The sequence below is a fragment of the Emys orbicularis genome, chromosome 18 (genome assembly GCF_028017835.1).
Source record: "Emys orbicularis isolate rEmyOrb1 chromosome 18, rEmyOrb1.hap1, whole genome shotgun sequence".
Taxonomy (NCBI): Eukaryota; Metazoa; Chordata; order Testudines; family Emydidae; genus Emys; species Emys orbicularis.
In genome coordinates this window covers 8,844,416-8,867,964 of record NC_088700.1, presented here as the reverse complement: position 1 = coordinate 8,867,964, position 23,549 = coordinate 8,844,416, and the positions used below count along the sequence as shown (strand labels likewise).

The following is a 23,549-nucleotide window of genomic DNA, read 5'->3' as shown; positions in this document are numbered from 1 at the left end:
CAGAGTCCCCGAGCCCGCAAGCAGGACTAACACCGCCACCCCACCACACCCTCTCCAAGTGATAGCTTCCAATTCCAACACAGTCCTCAATACACCACACAGTCCTATTCCCTGCCATCCAGGGAGACTGGACATTATTTTCCATGTATAGTAGCACCCACTATGTGCTAGGCACTTTCCAAATGCTTAAGGATGGTCCCTGCTCTGAGGAGCTCACAAGCAAAGGGCAGACAGACAAGCAGACAGGGTAATGCCAGATGTCACAATTCACAAGGGTCATGAGACCTAATTACGCTTGGAAGACAGTATACAGAAGACATGGTCCCTGCCCTGTGAAACACACCAGGACGGCTAGAGGAAAGTTCAGTCACACACCGGGTTTAAAGCAGATTGAAACAGGAGCAGGAATTCTTAGGAGACACCTGTTCTCACTCTCCCATGCCAGAAAGAGGAGAAACCCTTCCCGTGCTTTGAGCAGAGGAGAGGGAGTTGAGCTCTCCCTCACCGCCCCTTCCTTGAACCCTCGCCTGAATAGCTTCCTGTTTGTTTGCCACAGGGGTTGCTTTGATTTAGCTTTTCCTCTCTTTTTTACTTCTCTTGCCCCCATCTTTAAATGACAAGCAAGCAGTGGGGTAGCAGCTTTGAGGAATTTGGAACAGGGAGAGTTAGCAGCTGGCAGGCAGGGATGAGGAGGGGATTCCAGAGGGGGCAGCGTGGGAGCTGGCATGAAGACAAAGGCAGGGGAAGCTTAGCTTGTTTGCGGTCTTTAGTTTGGGGCGAAGTCTGGTCATTTATTAGATGCGTGCACAACACCCAGCCCAGTGGGGCCCTGATCTTGGCTGGGGCCTCTGGGTGCTACTGCAATAGAAGTGCTAAATCCTAACAACAACAGGCAAAGAGAGTGTGGAGGTGGGATTCATGGGAGCAGCAAAGGGGGTGAGTGCGATTAGGGGTCCCCCTTCCCTTTGGCTCTCCCATTGGCATAACTCCACCCCCGCGAGAAGCTCTCCCGCCAACAGAGCGCTGTCCCCACTGGCGTGTAGGTCGGTGTACCTTACATCAGTGCTTCTCAAGCTATCTGATGTGGGGGACCGGCAATTTTTTTTTCCCAATGTGCCAGGGACCAAATTATTATCCTATTTGACACTCTTATGAGGAAACTCATCGCGGACTGGCAGCCGACGGCTCGTGGACTGGCACCGGTCCGCGGACCACCACTTTGAGAAGCACTGCCTTACATCACTTCGGGGGCGTGGCTTATTCACACCCATGAGCGACATAAATTATACCGACATAAGTGGTAGTGCGTACAGGCCCTGAGAGACCAGAACGTGTCTGACAAACCTCCTGATATTTCGCTGATGAGAATCACGTGCCAAAAGCAATGGAGCAGGTACACAGCTTCGACTGCAGTGTATGTTGATGCACACGGGGCGAAATTTTTAACCCGGGCAGGGGTTTGCCGCAAAACCTGTATTATTATTTACTCTTTGTATTACCGTAGTGGCTACAGCCCTAGTTATGGGCCAGGATCCCATTGTGCTAGGCACGGTGCAAACACAGAACAAAGACTGTCCCGGCTCCTAAGAGCTTACAGAGTGAAATTACGTGGCATGTGGCTCAGATTGTAAAGCCCCAATTCAGCAGAGCAATTGAGCACATGCTTAAGTCTCGCTGACATCAGCCATCAATTATTTGTATAGCAGTAGCACGCAGGTGCCTCAGTCATGGACCATTGTGCTAAATGCTGTACAGACACTGAACAGAACGGCCGTCACTGCCCCAAAAGAGCTTACCATCTAAGAAAGAGCTTAGCATGTACTTAAATGATTTACTGCATAGAGACAGACTTAAGCATGTGTTTAACTTTGTGCATATGTGTGTAAGTGCCTTGCTGATCAGGGCCTAAAGTGAGACTCATATTAGCCCTTGAGCAATATTTTTTCCATTTTAAATCATCTCTTTTCCCCTGTATAGTCCCCAGCTCTGTAATTTTGAGTAATTTTAAAAATGGCTCTTGCAGTTTTTGGATGCCTATCTGCAATTACTGACATCGCCACTTTAAATCTGACCCCTGCACCACTAAACATAAGGCCCAGGGTTGCTCTGTCCATTGTAGGAAATTGCTCCCAGTTTTACCAAAACATTCGAAACAAAACCTGAGCCCAAACTCGCAGAGAAATCTCTGCTTCCACTGAGTCACAGACTGTTCCGCTTAAATGTGCTGCAGCCTTCCCCACCGCGGAATCCATCACGGCTGCGGGTTTTGGCTCCTCACTCAGCCAGCCTAGTCATCAGACACACAGCCGGGCTTAGAGCATTTTTCTTTTCTTTTTTAGCTTTGCGTGGCGTGCATGGGTCAGTCGCCGAAGCGACAGTTGGCCTGGAGAAATCAGGTTAATAATTCCCTCCATCCCGAGGATAACATCTCACCCCACTGATGGAGCCCACGGACTGGGGGAGCCTGTTTGAGAATAGACTATAAAGCCCCGTGAAACGCGCACCGTCCCAGTAAGCCTGCTGCTTTGGCTAACAGTTCTGCCACTTCCTTTGGCAACGTGGAACACTGAACAGACTGCTCACTCCACTGCTGCTCTGTGTGGAGCAAGGGAGGGTGGGTTTTCTTAAAGCTCGTCCTTATTGCAAACTAAAAGGGGAGGTGCTTTCTATTCACGTCCGAGCCCACCAACTCCACAGTTACTTTGACAGAGCTGAGAAACAGGAAGAGTCCCAACCCACCCAGAAATGAGAACATAAATCTTTCGCGCGGGGGGGGGGAGGGGGGGGTAGCTGGAGATCGTGTATCCGACAGCCCCTCCCTTAGGGGCTCCGGAGAAAATAAAAAAGGGACTTACAGAAACCCTTCCCCGCCTCCTGCCCTCCAGAGCCCGTCAAACAGCCTCTGGGCAGCCTTCAGCAGCTTGTGACACATGGGAGTTGGGAGCTGTGCTGCAAATGCAAGGGGGGTACAATTCGCAAACAGGACTTGGAGATGGCCAGTCGCTCGAAGTCAGCACTTGCCAGATAATGCGACACAAACCTTAAGCCTCCCCTTAAAACTTGGGAGGGAAAGTGGGGGGGTCCTTGCAGCTGGCATCATGACAGGAAACCGGGATTTTGCTTTAGGATCAGGAGCGGCGCCAGGGTTTTTGGCGCCCTAGGCGGGGGTCCTTCCGCACTCCCGGTCATCGTTGGCAATTCTGCGGCGGGGGGGTGTGTGTGTCCTTCTGCGCTCCCAGTCTTCGGGGCACTTCGGCGGCGGGTCCCCGGAGCGAGTGAAGGACCCGCCGCAGAATTGCCGCCGAAGACCCGGAGCGCGGAAGGACCCCCCCGCCGCCGAATTGCCGCCCCCCCAAATCCTGGCACCCTAGGCAACCGCCTAGGTCGCCTAAATGGAAGCGCCGGCCCTGTTTAGGATGCCACTTTGTTACACTGCAGATCCCCATGATCTGAAAGTCCCCACTGGCCTCCGTTGTTGTCATTGTTTCCCAGATCATTAACTCCAAATGCCACGGATTTATTTGTTAATCAGAATAACTCCAGCTAAAGTCGGAGATTCCGAGTTATGGTCACAACTCTGCCCTTAGCTCACCTCTGCGCGAGAGAGGAAAGAAAAGAGCGCGAGGAGATTAAAGCAGTTACTTGGCTTTCGACTTGGGTGTTTAATACTCGCTTGATTATTTCGAAGGATTTTGCCCCATTGGTCTCTCGCTGGAGATTATACGAGCAGGTGTTTCCTCCGAAGGAGCCAGGGGGTCCCTTAGGTAAATACAGATGGCCAAGATTTTCAAAAGCAACCGGCAATTTCCAGGAGCTTCATTTGTGCACACCCAACTTGAGACACCTACCAGGGGTCTGATTTGCAGAGGACACATGCTCAGCACATGCTGAAAAAAAATCAGGCCTTGTAAGGATGCCTCAAAACAGGCACCCAAGGTTACTAGTCAGTATTTGTAGCAGGGTGGACACCTGCTCCGGCCTGGAAGGGCTGGAGATAGCCCAGGGAGTAGGCAGTGTGAAGGCTGAGCTGATTGGGGAAAGTGGCTGCAGCTGGGGCCATGCCCCAAACAGCCTCAGCAGGCCTATATAAGAGGCTAGGAGCCAGGAGCTGAAGAGTCTCTCTCTGAGTGCAGAGAGAGAAGGGCCTGGCTGCAGGGAACTAGAGTAGAGTACCTGGGTGGAGCAGGGCTGGGGAAAGGCTGGGGAGCTCCAGCCTGGAAAGCCCCAGGCTGCGGCCTTGTGTTAGGCCAGGAGGTACTAGGGGTTGCAGAGGGCAGCCCAGGGCTAGGCCAAGGCAGCAGGTCCAAACCCTCCTTGCCAGTGATGAGTGGCCTATACTGCAGTCTGCCCCAGGGAGCGGGGGCTAGTTGGTGACTGGCAGTGGCCTTATTCTGAGGTGAGGTAGGGATAGTGGGTGGGGGTTCCCCAGGGAGGGGAGACCCTAGTACTGAGGGGTGTACTGCCAGGGGGCAGCACCCCAGATACAAGGGCACCGGGGTCCGGGAGGGACACGGGGCCAGAGGACAGGTGGATCACCAGCCTGCAGGGGGTGCTCCAGGACACTGGAAGAGCTAATTCCCGAGACAACCAGCAGGAGGCGCCGCAGGGGTGAGTCCGGACCCTCTACAGTATTGGAAATTGTGACTGCGTACATGTTGGCAGCGTTTAGAACAGTTTTGGGGCCACCTCTAATGAACAGAGTCTACCAGATAGATATGGACTGAAGCCTTTATTCCTGGTGGTGTATTAATGTTGCGATACACCTTACCACCCCCCTCCAGAGCTCAGTTTCTTAGATACCCCGTTCTTGCTAGCATTCAGACGTGCGCCATGCACCTTCTGTAAAGAACTTCCTGCACGGAGACCCGCGGCTTTTAAAAGCTGTCATACCGGGAACAACAGAAATAATCTCCCAACTTTTTGTTAGGGCAGGCGACGCGTCACCAGGTGGTGCTGTCACCCACCGTGAGCCAGTTTTGACTCTAACAGCAACACAGCATGTCTTTCTGAGTTTTGGGGTTCTGCACGGTTTTAATGAAGAGGCTTCGGGAAACAAGGTGCTTAAATGAGCGGCAGAAGAATTTGCTCTCTGTCTGGGACTCCTAACTGGAGTCAGTTCTTGAGGAAGAGTTGCTCCCTGGGAACCGGGCGTCGGCACCGGGCTGAGCTTCCTGAAAGAAGGGATTGCCCTGCACGCTGTTTGACCATTTCATTTCAAGACTGGAGTACATGTGGAAATAAAGCTGCAGCTGATTTCTGTTCTGCTGGGTAGCTGACCAGCTAGGCCCGACACATGCTACCACTTGGCAAACAGGTGCTGGAAAGGGAGACTGGTATCAGAAGAAGGGGTAACAATGTGAAGGTTATATTTTAAAATGCGCGCACGCACACACACACTCACTCTGCAGTGGAACCACTGACCCTATTTCATTTTTTTTCTTGTTCATATTTTTCAAAACAGCTCGGGCCACCCCCGGTCTATGCTAAGCTCTCTATTGACAGAGATGGAGACAAACTAACCAGCAAGCTAAACGCCAAGGATTTTGGAATGGAAATTCTGGACAGAAAGATGCAGCCAGGTTTGATCTTAGAGGTATTTCAGGAGGGGTATTAAATTCCAAGCACTCCCGGGCCCATCGCTGCAGCTCTAATGACAGTAGATCAGATCCAAGCAACATGATGATTAAAAGGCCAGCAACCACCTGGAGCCAGTAGCCACCCCATCGTCAGAGCCACAGCCATGGCCATTGTAGCCATAAAAGTCCAAGTGTAGATGTAGCCTGTGCTAGGTGGGTGGAGATCTTTGTCTCCCGCTAGTGGCACGTGTCTGCTATGGCTGCCAACTACAGAAATTACAGCCTAATCCACAGCACTCCCACTGACTTCAGTGAATGCTGGACAAAGCGGTAGAAGCTCACGTGTGACCCAAGCGAGGTCAGTTACATATTCAGAGCCCAAGGGAGGCAATTCTGGTTATATCCTCTCCTGTCTGGCAAACGCTGCAAATCCAGATTTTGCATCGTTTCTATCTATGGGATGTTTCTTGTTTCTAGCCTTCCTTCTGTTGTGGGGTCTGGTGCTTGTAATCCTTTCAGCGTAAAAGAGGCAAAAAATTTGCTCCTCAACCTTTGCTAACCATTGCTACTTCTCCTATGTTTTAGCCTAGTCATGACAGCAAACCATTTACTATACTATAAACCTCAAGATTACTAAACACTTTTCATCCAAGCATCCTCCCCAAATGCCTCGCAAATGGGAAATTCAGCCCCACAATACCCTGAGGTTCCCTCATTTTACGGCGGGGGGAGGGGGGGAATGGAGGCACAGAGAGGATAAACAACTTACCCCCTTGGTCATCATACAGCATTTCAACAGAACAGCTGGGAACAAAACCCAGGATTCCAGCTTGCCAGTCCCCTGCTCCAGCCACTAGATGATACCGCAGCCACTCACAGAGCAGAGTTTGAAAATCTCATTTGCTCAGGGTTGCAGCAGGCTCAACGGTGGACATGGGAACAGAGAGTCCCAGAGCTGCAGGCTCCTTCCCCAGCGAGAGGATAAGAGAAGAGGGGGACCTGGAACCACTCGGTTCTTTTTCTGGAAGGGCAGAGGGAGCAGAGCAGTCCAGAGCTATAGACCATTTCAGCACAGATGCCTGATCTGACTCCTTGGGAAATCACTGTGAATCTTCCCACTGGCTCCAGAGGGAACAGACTGGGCTGGGAATCAGAAACAAGTGTCGGTGATCGAGCGGAACAAACTGGAGAAAAGGGGGCATATACGGGCAAGGAGGGAGAGAGACACTGCAAGGAAGGGGGAGAAAGGAAACGGGACAAACACTGAGAAAAGGGGAAGAAAGGACACACCATGATCTAGGATAGGAAGAGAAAGGAGGGTAGATATGGCAAAGGAGACAGAGTAAGTTACCTTCCCATTTAAGGGACTTGTAACCCGTAATTGACGTTATTATTAAATTCATCACGAGGGGCCTGAACACAGCTGCTGTATTCCTTTAAATTACAGGTATGAGATGGGAAGGCGGGTTAGGGTTTCAGTGAGTACCATTTAGCTCACCAGGCAGTGGTTTCAGGCCATGGCAGCAGAGGTGAGCTGGAAGGAGGGGTGTAGAGGTGGGTAAGGCCAGGACTTTTTGAATTTTTTTCCCCCACAGAGGAGTGGCAGCACAAGAGGTACTTGATTTGTTACTCAGCCTGTAAGTGCTTTGAGGACACACCCCATCTTTTTGTTCTGTGTCCGTACAGCACCCGGCACTACGGGACCCTGATCCACGACTGGGAACCTCAGTGCTATGGCAAGACAAATAATAATTAATAATATGAGACGGCGGGTCCATTCTTTAATAATTTCCCTGACAAACGAGCAGACAGTGAAACTCCAGGTGTAGGGCTATAGGAGGAGAGTCCAGGCTCATTTCAGTGCATCACATTTCCCATCGCCTTCCCCCGCCATCAGCCGCACCAGCGATGCCAGCTTTGCACGCCGTTTGACAGCTTCATGCTAAATGTTCTTCCACACCCGTGGAATGCCAGCTCTGAGCCCATCGCAAGGCCTCCTACCTCCCCGTTTTCAAATCCCTCCCAATGCCCCACCAAGGAATCCAGCTGACTCATACTGACAGGTAAAACCTCTAAAACTAACCTTTGCCAAGACCTGGCCATGTACCACCTTGACCCCTCTGCTGATTATTAGTGTTATGGGAAAACCTAGAGACTCCAGCCAACATCAGAGGGCCATACACATGCAGAGCCAGAGTCCCTGCCCTCAAGCACTTGAAGGAAAACGTGCGCAAGGTCACTAGCAGAATCAGGACTAGCACCTAGGTCTCCTGATTTCCACGCCAGTGCCCCTAGCCCAGGGGCGGCCAACCTGTGGCTCCGGAGCCACATGCGGCTCTTCAGAAGTTAATATGTGGCTCCTTGCATAGGCACTGACTCCGGGGCTGAAGCCACAGGCACCAACTTTCCAATGTGTCAGGGGGTGCTCACTGCTCAACCCCTGACTCTGCCACAGGTCCTATCCCCCATTCTACTCCTTCCCGCCCCCTCCCCTGAGCCTGCAGTGCCCTCACTCCTCCCCTTCTACCCCCCCCCCAGCCTCCTGCATGCTAGGAAACAGCTGATTAGGAGGGGAGGGCGCTGATTGGCGGAGCTGCCAGTGGGCGGGAGGCGCTGGGAGGGGGCTGGGGGGAGCTGCTGACTTATTACTGTGGCTCTTTGGCAATGTACATTGGTAAATTCTGGCTCCTTAGGCTCAGGTTGACCACCCCTGCCCTAGCCATTAGGCCACACCATGTCCCATAGGTTGTCCCGTTCCTAAACTATCACTCTTTAAAGCAGGATCTCTAAAGGCCTGGACTCTACCTTCCTTTCCATCTGGAAACTGCCTCGGCCATTCTGTGCACTGCCAATAATGAACATTATTAAACATTCATCCTCCAGTAGCGATCTCCTGGAAACAGACTTTCCAATTTCAGGCAAGAAAACTAGATTTTGGCTTTAAATAAAAATACGGTGGCATTAGTACAAAGCCCAGATGACACACACATAATAGGAGCATTTGTGTCCATCCAGAAAGCAGAACACAAGGTTCAGAACTCCTAGTGGGATTATCGTATGTTTCCACCGTAGCAGGTTTTTTTTCCTTTTCAAGGATGTGATCTGCACTGTTAAACTAAAATGTAAAAGCGCAGAAAAAGCAGCCAGTTCTTCCCCTTTTCAATCTGAGTATTGTGCTCAATGCACGTTTAGAAAGAGAACCACACACTCGCCTTGATTCAGTCGGATTTTATGTTAGGAAATTATGTACAGTCTTTCCGCTACAGTTAGCAGCGTTTGTCATAATTGTTTCCTTTCCCACCCTCCCACTTCCAAAGAGAAAAGTTACTGGACAGAAAGCTTTTTGAAAAAGAAAAAACACACCGAGAACAATTCAACCCTGTACAGAACAACTCCCAGCAGCACTACCCCTGCAAAGCGCTACAGAAAAGGAGAGCTAAGCAGTGAAAGCCCTGGTCTGGAACTCCTGAGACTGGGGGGGATTCCTGGTGCTGTTGGCCTTGACACACCACGTGACCTTGGGCAAATCAGTCTCTCTCTGTGTGCCTCCATTTCCCTTCTGTGAAATGGGCATGACAGTACTTCCCATCACACACGGCGAAAATCATTAATGTTTGTGAGGTGTCAAATACTGCAGTACTAGGAGCCATATAAGAAGCTAGATGATGCTGTATGGCTCATTTTAGAAACAGGACCGTTACTTGTCATCTGAAGAAATTGCAGAAGCTCAGATCGCCATTTGCTTGATAATTCTTCCCACAATATTGAGGCAATCTGTGGAAGGGCTTTTAAACAATAAATACGATACCAGTGTAGGTCCCTATAAACAGATATCAATTAGGGAAAGTTTGAAGTATTTCCAGATTGTGCTTGTAGACACAACCACATTCAACTTCCATCTGGATTCGTTTTTAAGAGGATATATGCAACAACAACATATCCCTTCTTAATGTTTTTTTTTTTTTTTTTTTAAAGGCAGAGTAGTTCCAAAAGGCATGCTAGGCAGCACAGTACATACAGAGGCAATGCAAAAAAAATGGGGTCCAATATTTTACTGGCTAGTCAGAAGATCATCGTCCCCATATACATCTGATATGCAAAACACATAATTCTGGGTAATACTGATTTGTATCGTCTGGTTACACATAAGAATTCCTAATGCCTTCAGGAGAGTCAGACACATGGCCCTGAACTGAACATCATCCCAAGGTTCAGCTCAATGCGAACACTGATAATTAAGACAAAGTTCCAAACGCAGAGACAGAACTACATGCCGACTTGCTCAGAAGCATTTCATAAGACACAACATAACTACTGTGTTGATTCAACAGAAAGCAACTCCCGTCACCAAGATTTCCCTCCAACACATTCTTTGTGCCAGCAATTGCTTCTCTTGCTCCAAAAATAAAACAAAATAAAGTCTCAGATCACGAAATAGAATGGATTTGCTGTAAGGCAAAAATATTAATGACTATGATTGTTTGCTTTTTAACTTAATTAACCCAACGCACGCAAACCAATCACACGTTAATATTAAGGCTAGGGTTTTCAAATGGGGCCAAGTGAATGACGCACCCAATTCTCATTACAATAGTTGGGCTTCTAACGCCCTTAAACTCCTTTGAAAACCCAGGCTGAAAAGCACAAGATGTCTTTGTCAGAATCAGTGAACTAGTATTTCAGTTCTCATGATGGATACTTCCCAGTAAATACGTGGACTGAAATATAGTTTAAAAGCAAAGCCGATTTAGGTTATGTCTACACTGTGCACATTGCTACGGCGTGGCTGTACTGCTGCAGGTGCAGGTGCACGGTGTGGCCGCTCTTTATCACCGTGAGAGAGTTCTCCCAGCAACAAAATAAAACCACCTCCAAGGAGGGACGGTAGCTTCATCGCCGGGAGCACCGTTCCCGCCAACGAAGCACTGGCCACACCGGCGCTTTTCATCATTAAAACTTTTGTCGTTCAGGGGTGTGTTTTCTCACACCTCTGAGCGACAAAAGTTTTAGTGATGCAAGTGCCAGTGTAGACAAAGCCTAAGGGTATGTCTACACCAGAGGCGGCCAGCCTGAGCCTGAGAAGGAGCCAGAATTTACCAATGTACATTGCCAAAGAGCCACAGTAATATGTCAGCAGCCCCCCATTAGCTCCCCCCACTCCAACCTGCAGCACCTCCTGCCCGGCAGCCCCACCAATCAGTGCCTCCCGCTCCCTCCCCACCTGCCATGATCAGCTGTGCAGGAGGCTCTGGTGGGGATGGGGGGAGAGCGAGGACATGGCAGGCTCGGGGGAAGAGGTGGAGTGGGGGCAGGGCCTGGGGCAGAGCCAGGGGTTGAGCAGTGAGCACCCCCCGGCACATTGGAAAGTCGGTGCCTGTAGCTCCAGCCCCAGAGTCGGTGCCTATGCAAGGAGCTGCATATTAACTTCTGAAGAGCCACATGCGGCTCCGGAGTCACAGGTTGGCCACCCCTGGTCTACACACTTAAGCCACTACAGCAGCTGTCACTATAGATACTCACTACAGCGACGGGAGGGGTTCTCCTGTCACTGTCGTTAATCCACAATCCCGAAAGGTGGTAGCTAGGCTGACTGACCAATTCCATTGGCCTAGCACTGTCTATGCCGAGGGGTTAGGTCAGCAAAGCTATTTCTCTCAGGGGCGTGGATTTTTCCCACCCCTGAGACATGCAGCTATGCCAGTGTAAGTATTCAGTGTAGACCAGCCCTTACTCTGGGCCTACATACTGTTTTAGTACGGTCTAACCATGTCAGTTAGGGGTCTGGGTTTTTTACTGACATAGTTATACTGGTACATCCCTACTGTGGATAAGCATAAAGGTGCATGAAGCCATACCAGTATACAATCCATAGCAGATATACCCATCTAAAGGTGCCTTATACCAGTATAGCTTATTTCCCTTCCTATATGAGGCTTTGTCTTCACTACCCGCCGATCCAGCGGGTAGCAATCGGTTTATCGGGGATCGACTTACCGCGTCTACTGAAGACGCGGTAAAATCGATCCCTGATCGCTCTGCCGTCGACTCCGGAAATCCACCTCGGCAGGAGGCGGCAGCGGAGGCGGCGGCAGCGCGGCAGCGGTCGACTTTCCCGCGTCCTCACCGCTAGGTAAGCCGACCTAAAATACGCAACTTCAGCTACGGTATTCACGTAGCTGAAGTTGCGTATCTTAGGTCGGACCCCCGCTGCAGTGTAGACCTAGCCTGAGACTAGCTAGACCTGTATAAGCATGTTTATTCCAGCATAACTATATCCACACTAGGAGCAACTGACCAGTGGAGCTCTACCCGTAGACCAGGGGTTGTCAAACTTCATTGCACCATGACCCCCTTCTGACAACAAAAATTGCTACACGACCCCAGGAGGGGGGACCGAAGCCTGAGCTCACCTGAGCCCTGCCACCCCGGGCGGGGGAGCCAAAGCCCGAGCACCACTACCCAGGGCAAGAGCAAAGCTGAAGCCCAAGGGCTTCAGCCCCAGGAATGGGCCTGTAACCTGAGCCCCGCCACACAAGGCTGAAGCCCTCGGGCTTTGGCTTCGGCCCCGGGCGGTGGGGCTCGGGCTTCGTTTGGGCCCCCAGCAAGTCTTACGCCAGCCCTGGAGACCCCATTAAAACAGGGCGGTGACCCACTTTGGGGTCCCGACCCAAAGTTTGAGAACCGCTGCAATATACTATACCGGCCAAGCACTCCGAGTGTGGATGCAGCTACACCGGCAAAGCTGCGCTTTTACTAGTATAACTTATTTCACCGCTGCCCCCCAACCAAAATAAATGATACTGAGAAAAGGGCAGTTTTGCCAGTGTAACTGTGTCAGCGCTAACAGCCTTTGTTGCCGCAGTTACGGTGGTCAAGGTTCACCCACCTTCACGTGCCGACTGACACAGCTAGGCAGGCTGAAGTCTGTAGTGTAGACATAGCCTGCGGTGCTGCACTGCTTTAATTATACCAGCATAGTTATAGTTGTGTGTGTAGACAAGACCTTAAACCGAAAAACAACTTCTATACAAGGGTTCGCACCAATTTAAATATCAGCTCAAATTCACACTGTAAATTATGCCGGGGCAACCTTTCCCTGCAGACAAAGCCTAGGTAAATAAATATGAGGCACTCTTAAATCAGTTTAAGAGCATCCATACAAGTGGGTTGCATCAATTTAACTAAATCTGCTTCTAAACCAATGTAAAGGTCTTGTCTTCACAAGAAAATGGCACCGTTATAATTTAAAGGTGTGAATTTAAACCAGTGTAATTGAACAGGCGCGAAAGGTTGTGTGTGGACACACTTATTTCAGTTTAAGAGTAGCTGGTTTTGGTTTAGCTTAAGTCAGTCAGGAACAAGTTTAATTAAACCATAAGCAGCCATTTTTAGGCCTCGCCTACACACAAAAGTGATACTGTTTCAGGCAGGGGTGGGCAAACTACGGCCCGCAGGCCGGAGCCATTTTAAGCCAGCCCCTGAGCTGCACCATGCGGTTCGGTCTCACTCCGGCCGGGGCGCTGGGTCGGGGTCCACACCACGCGGCTTGGGCCCGCTCTGGCGCTCCAGCTGGGGCGCTGGGTCAGGGGCTGAGCTGCGTGGTGTGGCCCTGCTCCGGCTGAGGCGCTGGGTCAGGGGCCGAGCCATGTGGTGTGGCCCCACTCCGGCCGGGTCGCTGGGTCCAGGTCCTCACCATGCGTCTCGGTCCCGCTCCGGGGAGCGCTAGGTTGGGGGCCACACCCCTGAGCCTCTCCCCACACTCCAACCTCCTGCCCCAGCCCTGATACCCCTTCTGCCCTCTGAACCCCTTGGTCACAGCCCAGAGCACCTTCCTACACCCCAAATTCCTCATCCTCAGCCCCACCCCAGAGCCCACACCCCAACCCCAATTTTGTGAGCATTCATGGCCCTCCATACAATTTTTATTCCCCGCTGTGGCCCTTGGGCCAAAAAGTTTGCCCACCCCTGGTTTTAGGTATACAAGTATGATTAAAACAGTACAATCCCCCCATAGATATAGTCATATAAAAGTTCTTATTCCAGTATAGCTTATTCCCACACAGGAAGGGGAATAAACCATACCAGTATAGGGCACAGCATCTACACTAGGGGTTGTGCCAGTATAAGTGGGAAAAAAAATCACACATACCCTAACCAAAATAGTAATACCAGTGCAAAAACTGCATGTAGACCAGGCTTTATACCGAAAGGAGAGCTTCCACACAGCCTTTTGCACTGGTTTAACTAACTATATAGGATTCAAGTGATACCAGTGCAACGTTCGCCTGTCGACAGTGTGTTAGTTATATCAGTGCATATTGTGTGTGTGGACAGTGCTGTGTAGAGATGTCCTGAAGCCCGATTGCTCATTTGTTAAAACTGTTTTAGCAAAGTTGCGCTCTAGCCACACCACTGGCAAGACCACATTAGCGGAAACAGGTGATTTCTTTTAAAAAGGGGGCTTTTCAGCCAAAATATGGGCTGTACTGTGGACTTCTTACTCACACCGGTAAACAGGTAAACACTAACTTGCAATGTATTCGTGGGAGTTAGTGCTCACAACACGAATGGGGACACCACCGTTCGGCCTTTGATTAGGGCACACAGAACAGAACAGGGGCGCTCAAGAAACATACCTGGTGGAACATTCTCAAGGTGCCATGGCAACCAGAAATGGGCCCAAGCCATGCAGGTTGGACCTAAACTTCCTCAAAGTTCAGGAGTGTTTGGATCAGGTACCCTGGTTCTGACCCATCTCCCAACTCCTTGAAATTTCATACCAAATAGTACTTTCTAGGCCCATTGTATTGGTGAGGGGGAGGAGACAGTTGAGTTGCAACCAGAATGATGGGACTGGGAGGCGGGAAAGGACAAACAAATAAGTATTTTTACAGAGGCTACCCATGTGGCTGACACTCAATGAAGGGCTATGGTGCCTGCTTGTCCGACTGAGCAAAACAAGGAGCTAAGAAGAGAACCAGTCCTGGCAAGGTAAGCAAGGGCACCCAAAATAGATACAAGTGTTTCTTTCGTTTGCGCCTTATCAATTATGAGACTCTACTAAAAAGTAATGATAGAGAGCAGCATTGGCCAGCTTTATCTAACAGCTTGTTATTACAAACTTCCACACCAGTATCCAGAAGCATTTTTGTTTTTAAATCCTTGCCTTCTAAAATAGGGTCTAGTGGCAGGCAATGTATAAAACCACACAAGGAGTATTTCTAACTAATAGAGCCTGGCCAGTGTTCCACCTCCATCAAGAAATAATGATTTACATAAAGAAAGCTGAAACCACAGTAAGATGCAACAGAAATTAACAGCCTGAGAGGGGACATTTTGGAGAATCACAGAATCATAGAAGATTAGGGTTGGAAGAGACCTCAGGAGGTCATCTAGTCCAACCCCCTGCTCAAAGCAGGACCAACCCCAACTAAATCATCCCAGCCAGGGCTTTGTCAAGCCTGACCTTAAAAACCTCTACGAATGGAGATTCCACCACCTCCCAAAGTAAACCATTCCAGTGCTTCACCACCCTCCTACAGAAATAGTTTTTCCTAATATCCAACCTAGACCTTCCGCACTGCAACTTGAGACCATTGCTCCTTGCCTTGTCATCTACCACCACTGAGAACAGCCTAACTCCATCCTCTTTGGAACCCCCCCTTCAGGTAGTTGAAGGCTGCTATCAAATCCCCCCTCGCTCTTCTCTTCTGCAGACTAAATAAGCCCAGTTCCCTCAGCCTCTCCTTGTAAGTCATGTGCCTCGGCCCCCTGAACATTTTTGTTGCCCTCCGCTGGACTCTCTTCAATTTGCCCACATCCTTTCTGTAGTGGGGGGCCCAAAACTGGACACAATACTCCAGATGTGGCCTCACCAGTGCCGAATAGAGGGGAATAATCACTTCCCTCGATCTGCTGGCAATGCTCCTACTAATGCAGCCCACTATGTTGTTAGCCTTCTTGGCAACAAGGGCACACTGTTGACTCATATCCAGCTTCTCGTCCACTGTAATCCCCAGGTCCTTTTCTACAGAACTGCTGCTTAGCCAGTTGGTCCCCAGCCTGCATGGGATTCTTCCATCCTAAGTGCAGGACTCTGCACTTGTTCTTGTTAAACCTTATCAGCTTTCTTTTAGCCCAATCCTCCAATTTGTTTAGGTCACTCTGGACCCTATCCCTACCCTCCAGCACAATGGTGGGCAACCTGCGGCCCATCAGGGTAATCCACCAGATCATTTGTTTACATTTGCCTGGCCGCTCGCAGCTCCCAGTAGCTGCGGTTCACCGTTCCCGGCCAGTGGGAGCTGCAGGACGTAGCACAGGCCTGGCTGCCACATCCCGCAGCTCCCATTGGCGAGGAACGGCGAACCATGGCCACTGGGAGCTGCGGGCGGCCATGCAAATGTAAACAAATGGTCTAGCAGCCCGCCAGCAGATTATCCTGACAGGATGCATGCGGCCCGTGGGCCGCAGGTTGCCCACCAGTGCTCCAGCGTATCTACCTCTCCCCCCAGCTTAGTGTCATCCGCAAACTTCCTGAGGGTGCAAACCATCAGCCCACTGAACACGGTGCCAGACAACGGGTAAGGTGCACCTTGCTAATTCCCAGAACTCCGCTGTTTACAATAGTGCTCTGGGCTATTACTGCAGAAGAATGCAGTACTTTTAAAAACAAAACCAAACATAGGGCTCAAGCTAATGACTGGGAGACCACTGTGGATTAATGAATTGTGCAAATAAGCAAAGAGGAGAATAAGTGGTATTAAAGAACAATCAAGGATGCTGCGCTGCAAAATGTTCTTTGTTCATTTCTTTAAACAAGTGTAGATTAGTCCGAATGTTCAGTAATTGTATACCAAAGTAGATGGAGAGTGATATATTTTGTAAAAGTAACGGGGTAAGTTTACACTACAGTGGCACAGACACCGCACAGCAGCTGTGCCGCCGTACCACTATAGGGTCAACGCTTCCTATATGGACGGAAGGGGGTTTTCTGTTGAGGTAGTTAATCCACCTCTCCAAGAGGCGGTAGCTAGGTTGATGGAAGACTATTCCACTGACCTATCGGTGTCTACACTGGGCGTTAGGTCGACCTAACTACAGCACTCAGGGTGCAAAATTTTTCACAGCCCTGAGCAACATGGCTAGGTCGATCTAATTTTTAAGTGTAGACCAGGCCTAAGTCTTTGAAATGTGAGCCCTCTTTACATCGCTCGGCTGTTGCTGAGAAGAGGGGTTAGACTTACAGGCATGGGAACTAGGGGTACTGAAGCACCCCCAGGTTTTGCAAGGGGCCAGCGGCTTGGGTCCCGGCCGCAGGCCCCGCTCCCCAGCCACTGGCCCTGTGTCCGGGGCCCCACTCTCAGTCCCGCGCCCAGGGCTCTGCTCTTGGGGCACTGGCCCTGCTCCCTGGCCACTGGCCTCGTGCCCAGGGCCCCACACCTGGTCCCCCCGCTTCCAGCTGCTAGCCCCACGGCTGGGGCTCTGCTACTGGCCCCGCACAAAGGGGTCCTAGCTGCGAGCCCCGTGCCCACCCCCAGTCTTTGCCCCCTTGCCCCCGTCCGGGTCTCCCCTCCCGAAGACACAGCACTGCTCCCGGCCCCAGCTGTGAGGGGGTGGGGTGCAAAGAGGGGTAAGGGGGCTGGCTTTCAACACCCCCACTATTAAAAGGGTTCCAGTGCCACTGGTTAGATTGTTGCAGCATTTGTGCTGCCAGTGAGAACTATCAGGCTTAGAGATTCTCAAGTGAGAACGAGTGAGAGTCTAAGGCGTAGTCTATATTACAAAGGCTTTGCTGGTGTAGCTATCCTCCCTAATGGAGACGCAGCTTAGATCTTTTGCCAGTATAAACTGAATATATTGACATAGCTATGCCGGTTAGGGTTATGATTTTTTGTACATTCTTAACTGACATAGTTATGCCAGCAAAACGTTGTTGTGTAGACCTGGCGACAGACTGCAATGGATGTCGGGCCAAGCCCTTATTGTACAGGTGCATTTTTAAAAGGTCTGAACAACACAAATGTTAAGCTATATCATTTCACATGGGCATGTATTAAAGATGCACATGCAAGTGCAATCCTAACCTCTCAACACATGCAAATCACATTCGCATCAATGGGTCTGTGCAGGCCAGGGGGCTCTGCTCAGACAGATTAGATCACAGAATCTGGGGTCATGGTTTAAGTTTATAAGAAACTCTGTTATTGTCCCCTAGTTTTACGGGACGAGACTTATGTTGGAAACATAATTCTGGGATGCCGCTGCGTAATACAAAGTCTCTAGCCCAAGAGAAACAGATCTTTGCATAAATTTTGGTTTATGGCAGTCCACCCATTAAGTTTTAGCGGTGCAGGAACGCATAACTGTGGTTTCAAATGAGTTTCATTTTCAGACACTCTCTCACAAAACCAGCTTCACTTAAAAATAAAATGTGAAAGAACACTGTCGCCTACAATAGAAACTAAACTCTCAGCACATTAAAAGAAAAAGAATAAATGTAAAATGTCTGGGCTGATGTTTTAAAAAGTGACTGCAGGCAAAAATTTCAGTCACCTAAGTCCCATTTCAAAAGACTTAGGAGGTTACATCTTATTGGAAGTCAATGGGCTTTAGCCCCTAACTGCCCAAGTCACTTTTGATAATAAGATTTAGACTCCTAAATCATTTAAGCATCTTTGAAAATTTTAACCTGCACGTATAACAATCATTTCTAATAAGGGTCTTTGGTATGAACAGTTACTGCCTATGCATCAAATACTGTATATACAGCATAGCACATAGAATTGTGGTCAAGCTTACACTGGATTTTGAGGACAACTGTTACACACCCGCCCACCTCATTTATTAAGCATTGTCTGAAAGCACCAAATACGTGAATGCATATTTTAAATTGACTGAGGCAAGGAAAAGAGAAATACGATCTTGGGGCTTATTCTAGTCACACACAAGAGATTGTGAACTGAACCCTTTTATAAAAACAAGGCATCTAGGCTGGAAGCCATGCTATTCAGCAAAGCCTTGCAGGTGTATAATTTGAAACTCCCTAAAATTCTAAGCTAACAAAATATATTAGAGGTCGTTTGGAGCAGTCCTGGTCTCCTAGTTCTATGGTCTTCACATTAGGAGAGCACTTAACACATGCAGCATATTCCCCTTTTCTCAAAGTATTACTTTGATAAAAGCAATACAAAACTGTAATTATTTGTCAATTATTGATCTCACCTTTTGTTCTTGAAGGAAACAAGTTATTCTGCAGTTTTAACCCCCCCCCCCATGAACCTGAATATTATAGCACATACGGTAGGTGACCCAAGTCCTATCTAACACCTTGACATATTACAGGGTGAGCTAAGGACAGTGTTACAGCCTTTGATCTTAATTTCCAGTTTAATTTGGAGACATCCCCTTAGCATGACTCGCATAACTCTGTGTGCATTAAAAATACTAACTAGCCTGTCAAAAACAGCTCTTCCCCAGCAGGGGACACCAGGTGCGCTTTGCTAATTGTGCTTTCCCCTAACTACTATTTAATAATGCAGAGTGGCTTAAACTGGAATTTTAAGGCTCGTATTTAAAAGGAGAGAGAGAGCTTTCACAGCGTTAATGAGAGTGTTATTTCTCTTCTAAACTAAAAGGTTGGGTTTGGTTTTTTTGCTTTCATTCCTATAGCTATCAATGGAAAAACATGTTTCAGAGTAGCAGCCGTGTTAGTCTGTATCCGCAAAAATAACAGGAGTACTTGTGGCACCTTAGAGACTAACAATTTTATTAGAGCATAAGCTTTCGTGGGCTACAACCCACTTCTTCGGATGGAAAATGGAAAAACATATCCATGTGGCAGACCTGTTACAGGATGGTTAAAAGAAAACCTATGGAAAGGAGATCATTCTCTGCCCTACCAAGGGTTCTTTCTATGGGGATGTTACATTTCCTAAAGAACCTTGTTAAATTGACTCCGGATTTATATTCTGTAGGACTTCTCCTTTAGGCTAAAACACTCCCACTGTGATGTTTGTAACCCAAACATTGCAGCATAGTGTGAAAGCCTGAAAGTGAAACTGACTAGACTGGAAACAGTGGGCTAGCTCCATTTTCCAAGTTGGGGCAAAGAGTAAACAAAGAGTATACATGGCAAAGAGTGACAGAGTTTTAAATGTTTAACTCCTCTCTTTCCCCCACCTGAGGCACTGTTGGTAGCACAGTGACCGTTCTTTTATTTGGATTTCACACAAAATATTATTTGTAGCCCAGGTTTCTTTTTGCACCGAGATTTACATCTTAAGATGTGTCACTTTAGGCAACTATCCCTTTCTTTTAATTTATTTGCAGGAGTTTGGTTCAGTCCCCCCCGCTCCCCATGTTTACATGCATTTTATACTATTATCGAGGCAACCTGCTTCAGACCCTCTCCTACCTTGCAGGGTAGTAAACCAGGGCGGGGAAATGGCTGTGAGCAAATCAAGTGATCACTCAACATTAGAAGCTTTTCTCCCAGGGACACACTTCGCAGTTTGCTGCCCTTTCTTGGCCAGACACACAACCCGGGCACCCTCGAGCTCGGTGCACAAAAACCAGACAGCAGAGACCAACTCCGCGCCTTGAAAACACTTCCACGGCCCCAACTCCTTCTCTCCGGCTTCCTGCACCTCAGAGCTCAGCCAAGGGGACCGGAGGACGGGGAGGAGGGGGGGGGGGGAATACTTTGTGCTCCTGTGAAATTGACTAGGGGCTTGTAACTGACTAGCCATTTGCTTGCAGGGGATTGGCGGAGCTGTAAACCCATCTGCGTGGCCTGAGCTACGAACGGGTCTTTGGCTCTTTTATTAATTATTATGGTTATTTTACATGAAGCCTGAAGCCCTCCTTTTTCCTCGCCCCTAATTTTCCCCTTCAAAAGATGGCGGGCAGAAGGAGAAAGAGAGAGAGAGGAAAAAATCCCTTCCGTAAGGACGATGGACTGCGACCTCCCAGCGCCGCACAAACTCCAGTCTGTGCCTTTTGGGGGGATGGGGCGTGGGGGGATGGATCGGCAGAGAAGGGGATGCAATGCGAGAGGCAGGGTCTCAGTTGCAGACATCCCCCCCAGAGCTCCTTATGGGGCTGCTTTGGGCGCCGGGTTAGAGGAAGGAGGAGGGGGAAGAAGAATATAAAGAGAGAGAGCGAGAGAAATCAGCAGCCACACTGTATCCGATCTCCAGCTGGCTTTGTTACATTGTTGCAATGCACAAAGGCTGCAGAACCAAGGGGAGCGTTAAAGGGCTTGCAAAAAAAAAAAAAAAAAAAGCGCATTAGCCTTTCCCAAGTGGGTTTTGCATTCACCCCCTCCCCCCCCCCCACTCCCCCTCCTCCAGAAAACATGGCCCGGTGCGAGCAACGCAAAACAAAGCATCGAACGAATAAAGGGTAAGATTAAATAGATTACTTTGCCCCGGCAGCTCCAGCAACGTTTGCCTTATAGTCCCTCCAGTTGCTCTTCTTTTTATCCTCAGCAAGGCAGCATAATAGATGCGCTAAAGCTATGGAGAGCTCATGCGCCTAGGCGCAAAGCCATGTGGGGAAGGCAGTTTTTGCACCAAGCATGGGAAAGGACAGCGGTAGTCCTGAGGACTGCAAGTCCCAGCATCCCCCGCGCTCCTCCAGTCTGTCTCCCCCCACTCTTCCTCCGTTGGACCAGCGGGCAGAAGAGAGAAACAGTAGGGGGTTATTCCCAGGTCAGCGGGCGTATATGACATTTAAACATGCTCCTTCCTCAGGAGAGGCAAGATCTAGGTTGGTTTGTGGGGGACTTGCGGCAAAAATCTGTAAAGATTTGTTGGCTGGGGGTCTCCCCAAGGGCAGACAATGCTGGGTCAAAATCCAGGCTTCCCCTCTCCGCCTGGCTTTGCTCCTCTCAGTCTCTAAAGGTACAACGACAAGAGCCCTTAAAAGTGCAACTGGAAATGTGCAGATTCTTTCAGAGCCCTATAATGCGTTTTTATCTCCTGGAAACATGCATGCAGTTGTATACTAAGGTCATATGAGCTGTATTTTTATACTTTTTTTTGTGTATGGTTTGCATTGGCTAGAGCGCACTCACAGTTATTATGCAACAAGCAATACAAGTCACAATAAAAACAATGCAAGCCATAATAGCATGGCATGAAATGCATCCAAGTGCAAATCATGTTACAGTTTTGCAGTGGTTGATGCATTTCATAATATATGTATCATTCATCAACCATTGCAAACCAAAATAAAAAATGATGCAATAATCCAACAAATGCAAATCATAAAAAAATAAAGCGTAGATATTAAAAACACACACTCTAAAGAGCATCAGATATGAACATTCTTGGAAGCACAACCAAGTTGTAACAAAAAGAGCAATAGAATATATGCTGAATTGGATCAACAAATGCAAACATTGGGAAAAAGAACAATATAAAAACCAACACATTATTATAACCAAAAATATGATTCAAATTCCTTCAGTACAAAATAAAATATAGCAATTAAAAAACAAATGAATCCAGCGGAAACATTTGAATGTCAGTATAAAAAATAAGTAGTTAAGGGATTTCTCTCTGGATGCATATGCCAGTAGAGGCTTCCATGCTGCTCGTTATATAAACAGCCAGGCACAGATGCCAATTAATAAGTTGGTTTATTATAACCATAGTTGGAGGCACTTTCATTGTAAGGCCTTGTTTTCAGAGGATACGTTTCTGAAAAATGTGACCTACGGGACTGAAATTTCTCAGGCCTGTTCTCATCACAATTATGATTTTGTTTTCTTGTGGGAGTGGGGAAAGGAATAGTCAGAGACATTCCATTGAGGGAGTTTTGCAGTTACCCGAAAATGAAATAAAACAAACAAAAAGTGTTGTATATGCTTCCCCCCCGCGCAAAATGTGCTTTTAGTCCTCTCCAAACTTCCATCTTGCCATGGATATAGTAATCAGAAACACATTGACAATGTGAACCATTGGACCTCATTTTCGAAGATTTCTTAGAAAACACTGCCACCACAGTATTTGAGGCTGCATCTGCTTGTACAACCAAACCCACATTTATTCCTGTTAATCTGGTAAACACACATGTAACTACCATTAACATTCCCCTTTTAGGTCCCAATCCTGCAACCAAATCTACTAGCTCAGACCTTGGTGTCCCGTTGAAATCAATGGGACTCCACACTACTGGAGAGGCCTTGCTAATGGATCTGGTTACAGGATCTGGGCTTAATAGTCCATGTGGGACAGTGATAGAAAAGGCCTAAAGATCTAAATAGAACCAAGGACGTGCATGTAACCATGCATTTAATCATGTCAGCTATTTGTTAACCAATTTAATTGGCTCACTTGGCTCACAAGTATATGCAGCTGTTTCCCCATATATCCCCAAGGTATTTAGTGCAAAGGGTCAACAAATGTACCTTGTTTTCCCTTCAAAATGATAAATGTATCCGCCACAGATGTCTCTTGTATCCCCCTCCCCAAAATAATATATGTATCCTGTGTAACCTATTATCTATAGGTCAGCGTAATGACGCAAAAGGATGAAGGCTAAGTTGTTTGTTACTGGTTATAAAAAGGGCCTGTTCGGCCATGTAAGGGGTGTCTCTCTTCTGGCATTAGCCGATGAGAGCACCCGCTCAGCTGATCGATCAATAAAGAACTTGGTACCCGTCTTCTTGTCTCTCCGTGCCTCCTTGGTGTAATTAGGTAAGCTCCGGGGGGAGAACGGGCCCTATTTGGCTAACAACACCAAGTGCAATATGCTGAGAATCAAATTCGGGATCCTGGATCACACAGACTGACAGCATCGTGACTTAGAAAAAGAAAAGATAAATAGAGAAATAGAGCTGACGGCCACAGTCATTTCTGCCACGCCTCCGTGGCACTGTTGGTGTTGCAGCGAGCAAGGCTTCATTCAGCCCCCTGCTTCACCTCAGAACAACAGTCCCATTGAAAGGTCTGATTGATTGCAATA

At 48.6% G+C, this 23,549-nt stretch overlaps 1 protein-coding gene across 4 annotated transcripts in view; it reads right to left on the bottom strand.

Annotated features, from left to right (window-relative positions):
* BRD3 (bromodomain containing 3) overlaps nt 1–21,130 on the bottom strand; it is a 56,020-nt gene extending 34,890 nt beyond the window's left edge. For all 4 annotated transcript variants that reach the window (XM_065418799.1, XM_065418800.1, XM_065418801.1 and 1 more), the window contains exon 1: nt 21,001–21,130. The gene's annotated coding sequence lies outside the window, so the exon portion shown is untranslated. The remainder of the gene's footprint in view (nt 1–21,000) is intronic.
* Nucleotides 21,131–23,549: the final 2,419 nt, after the last annotated feature.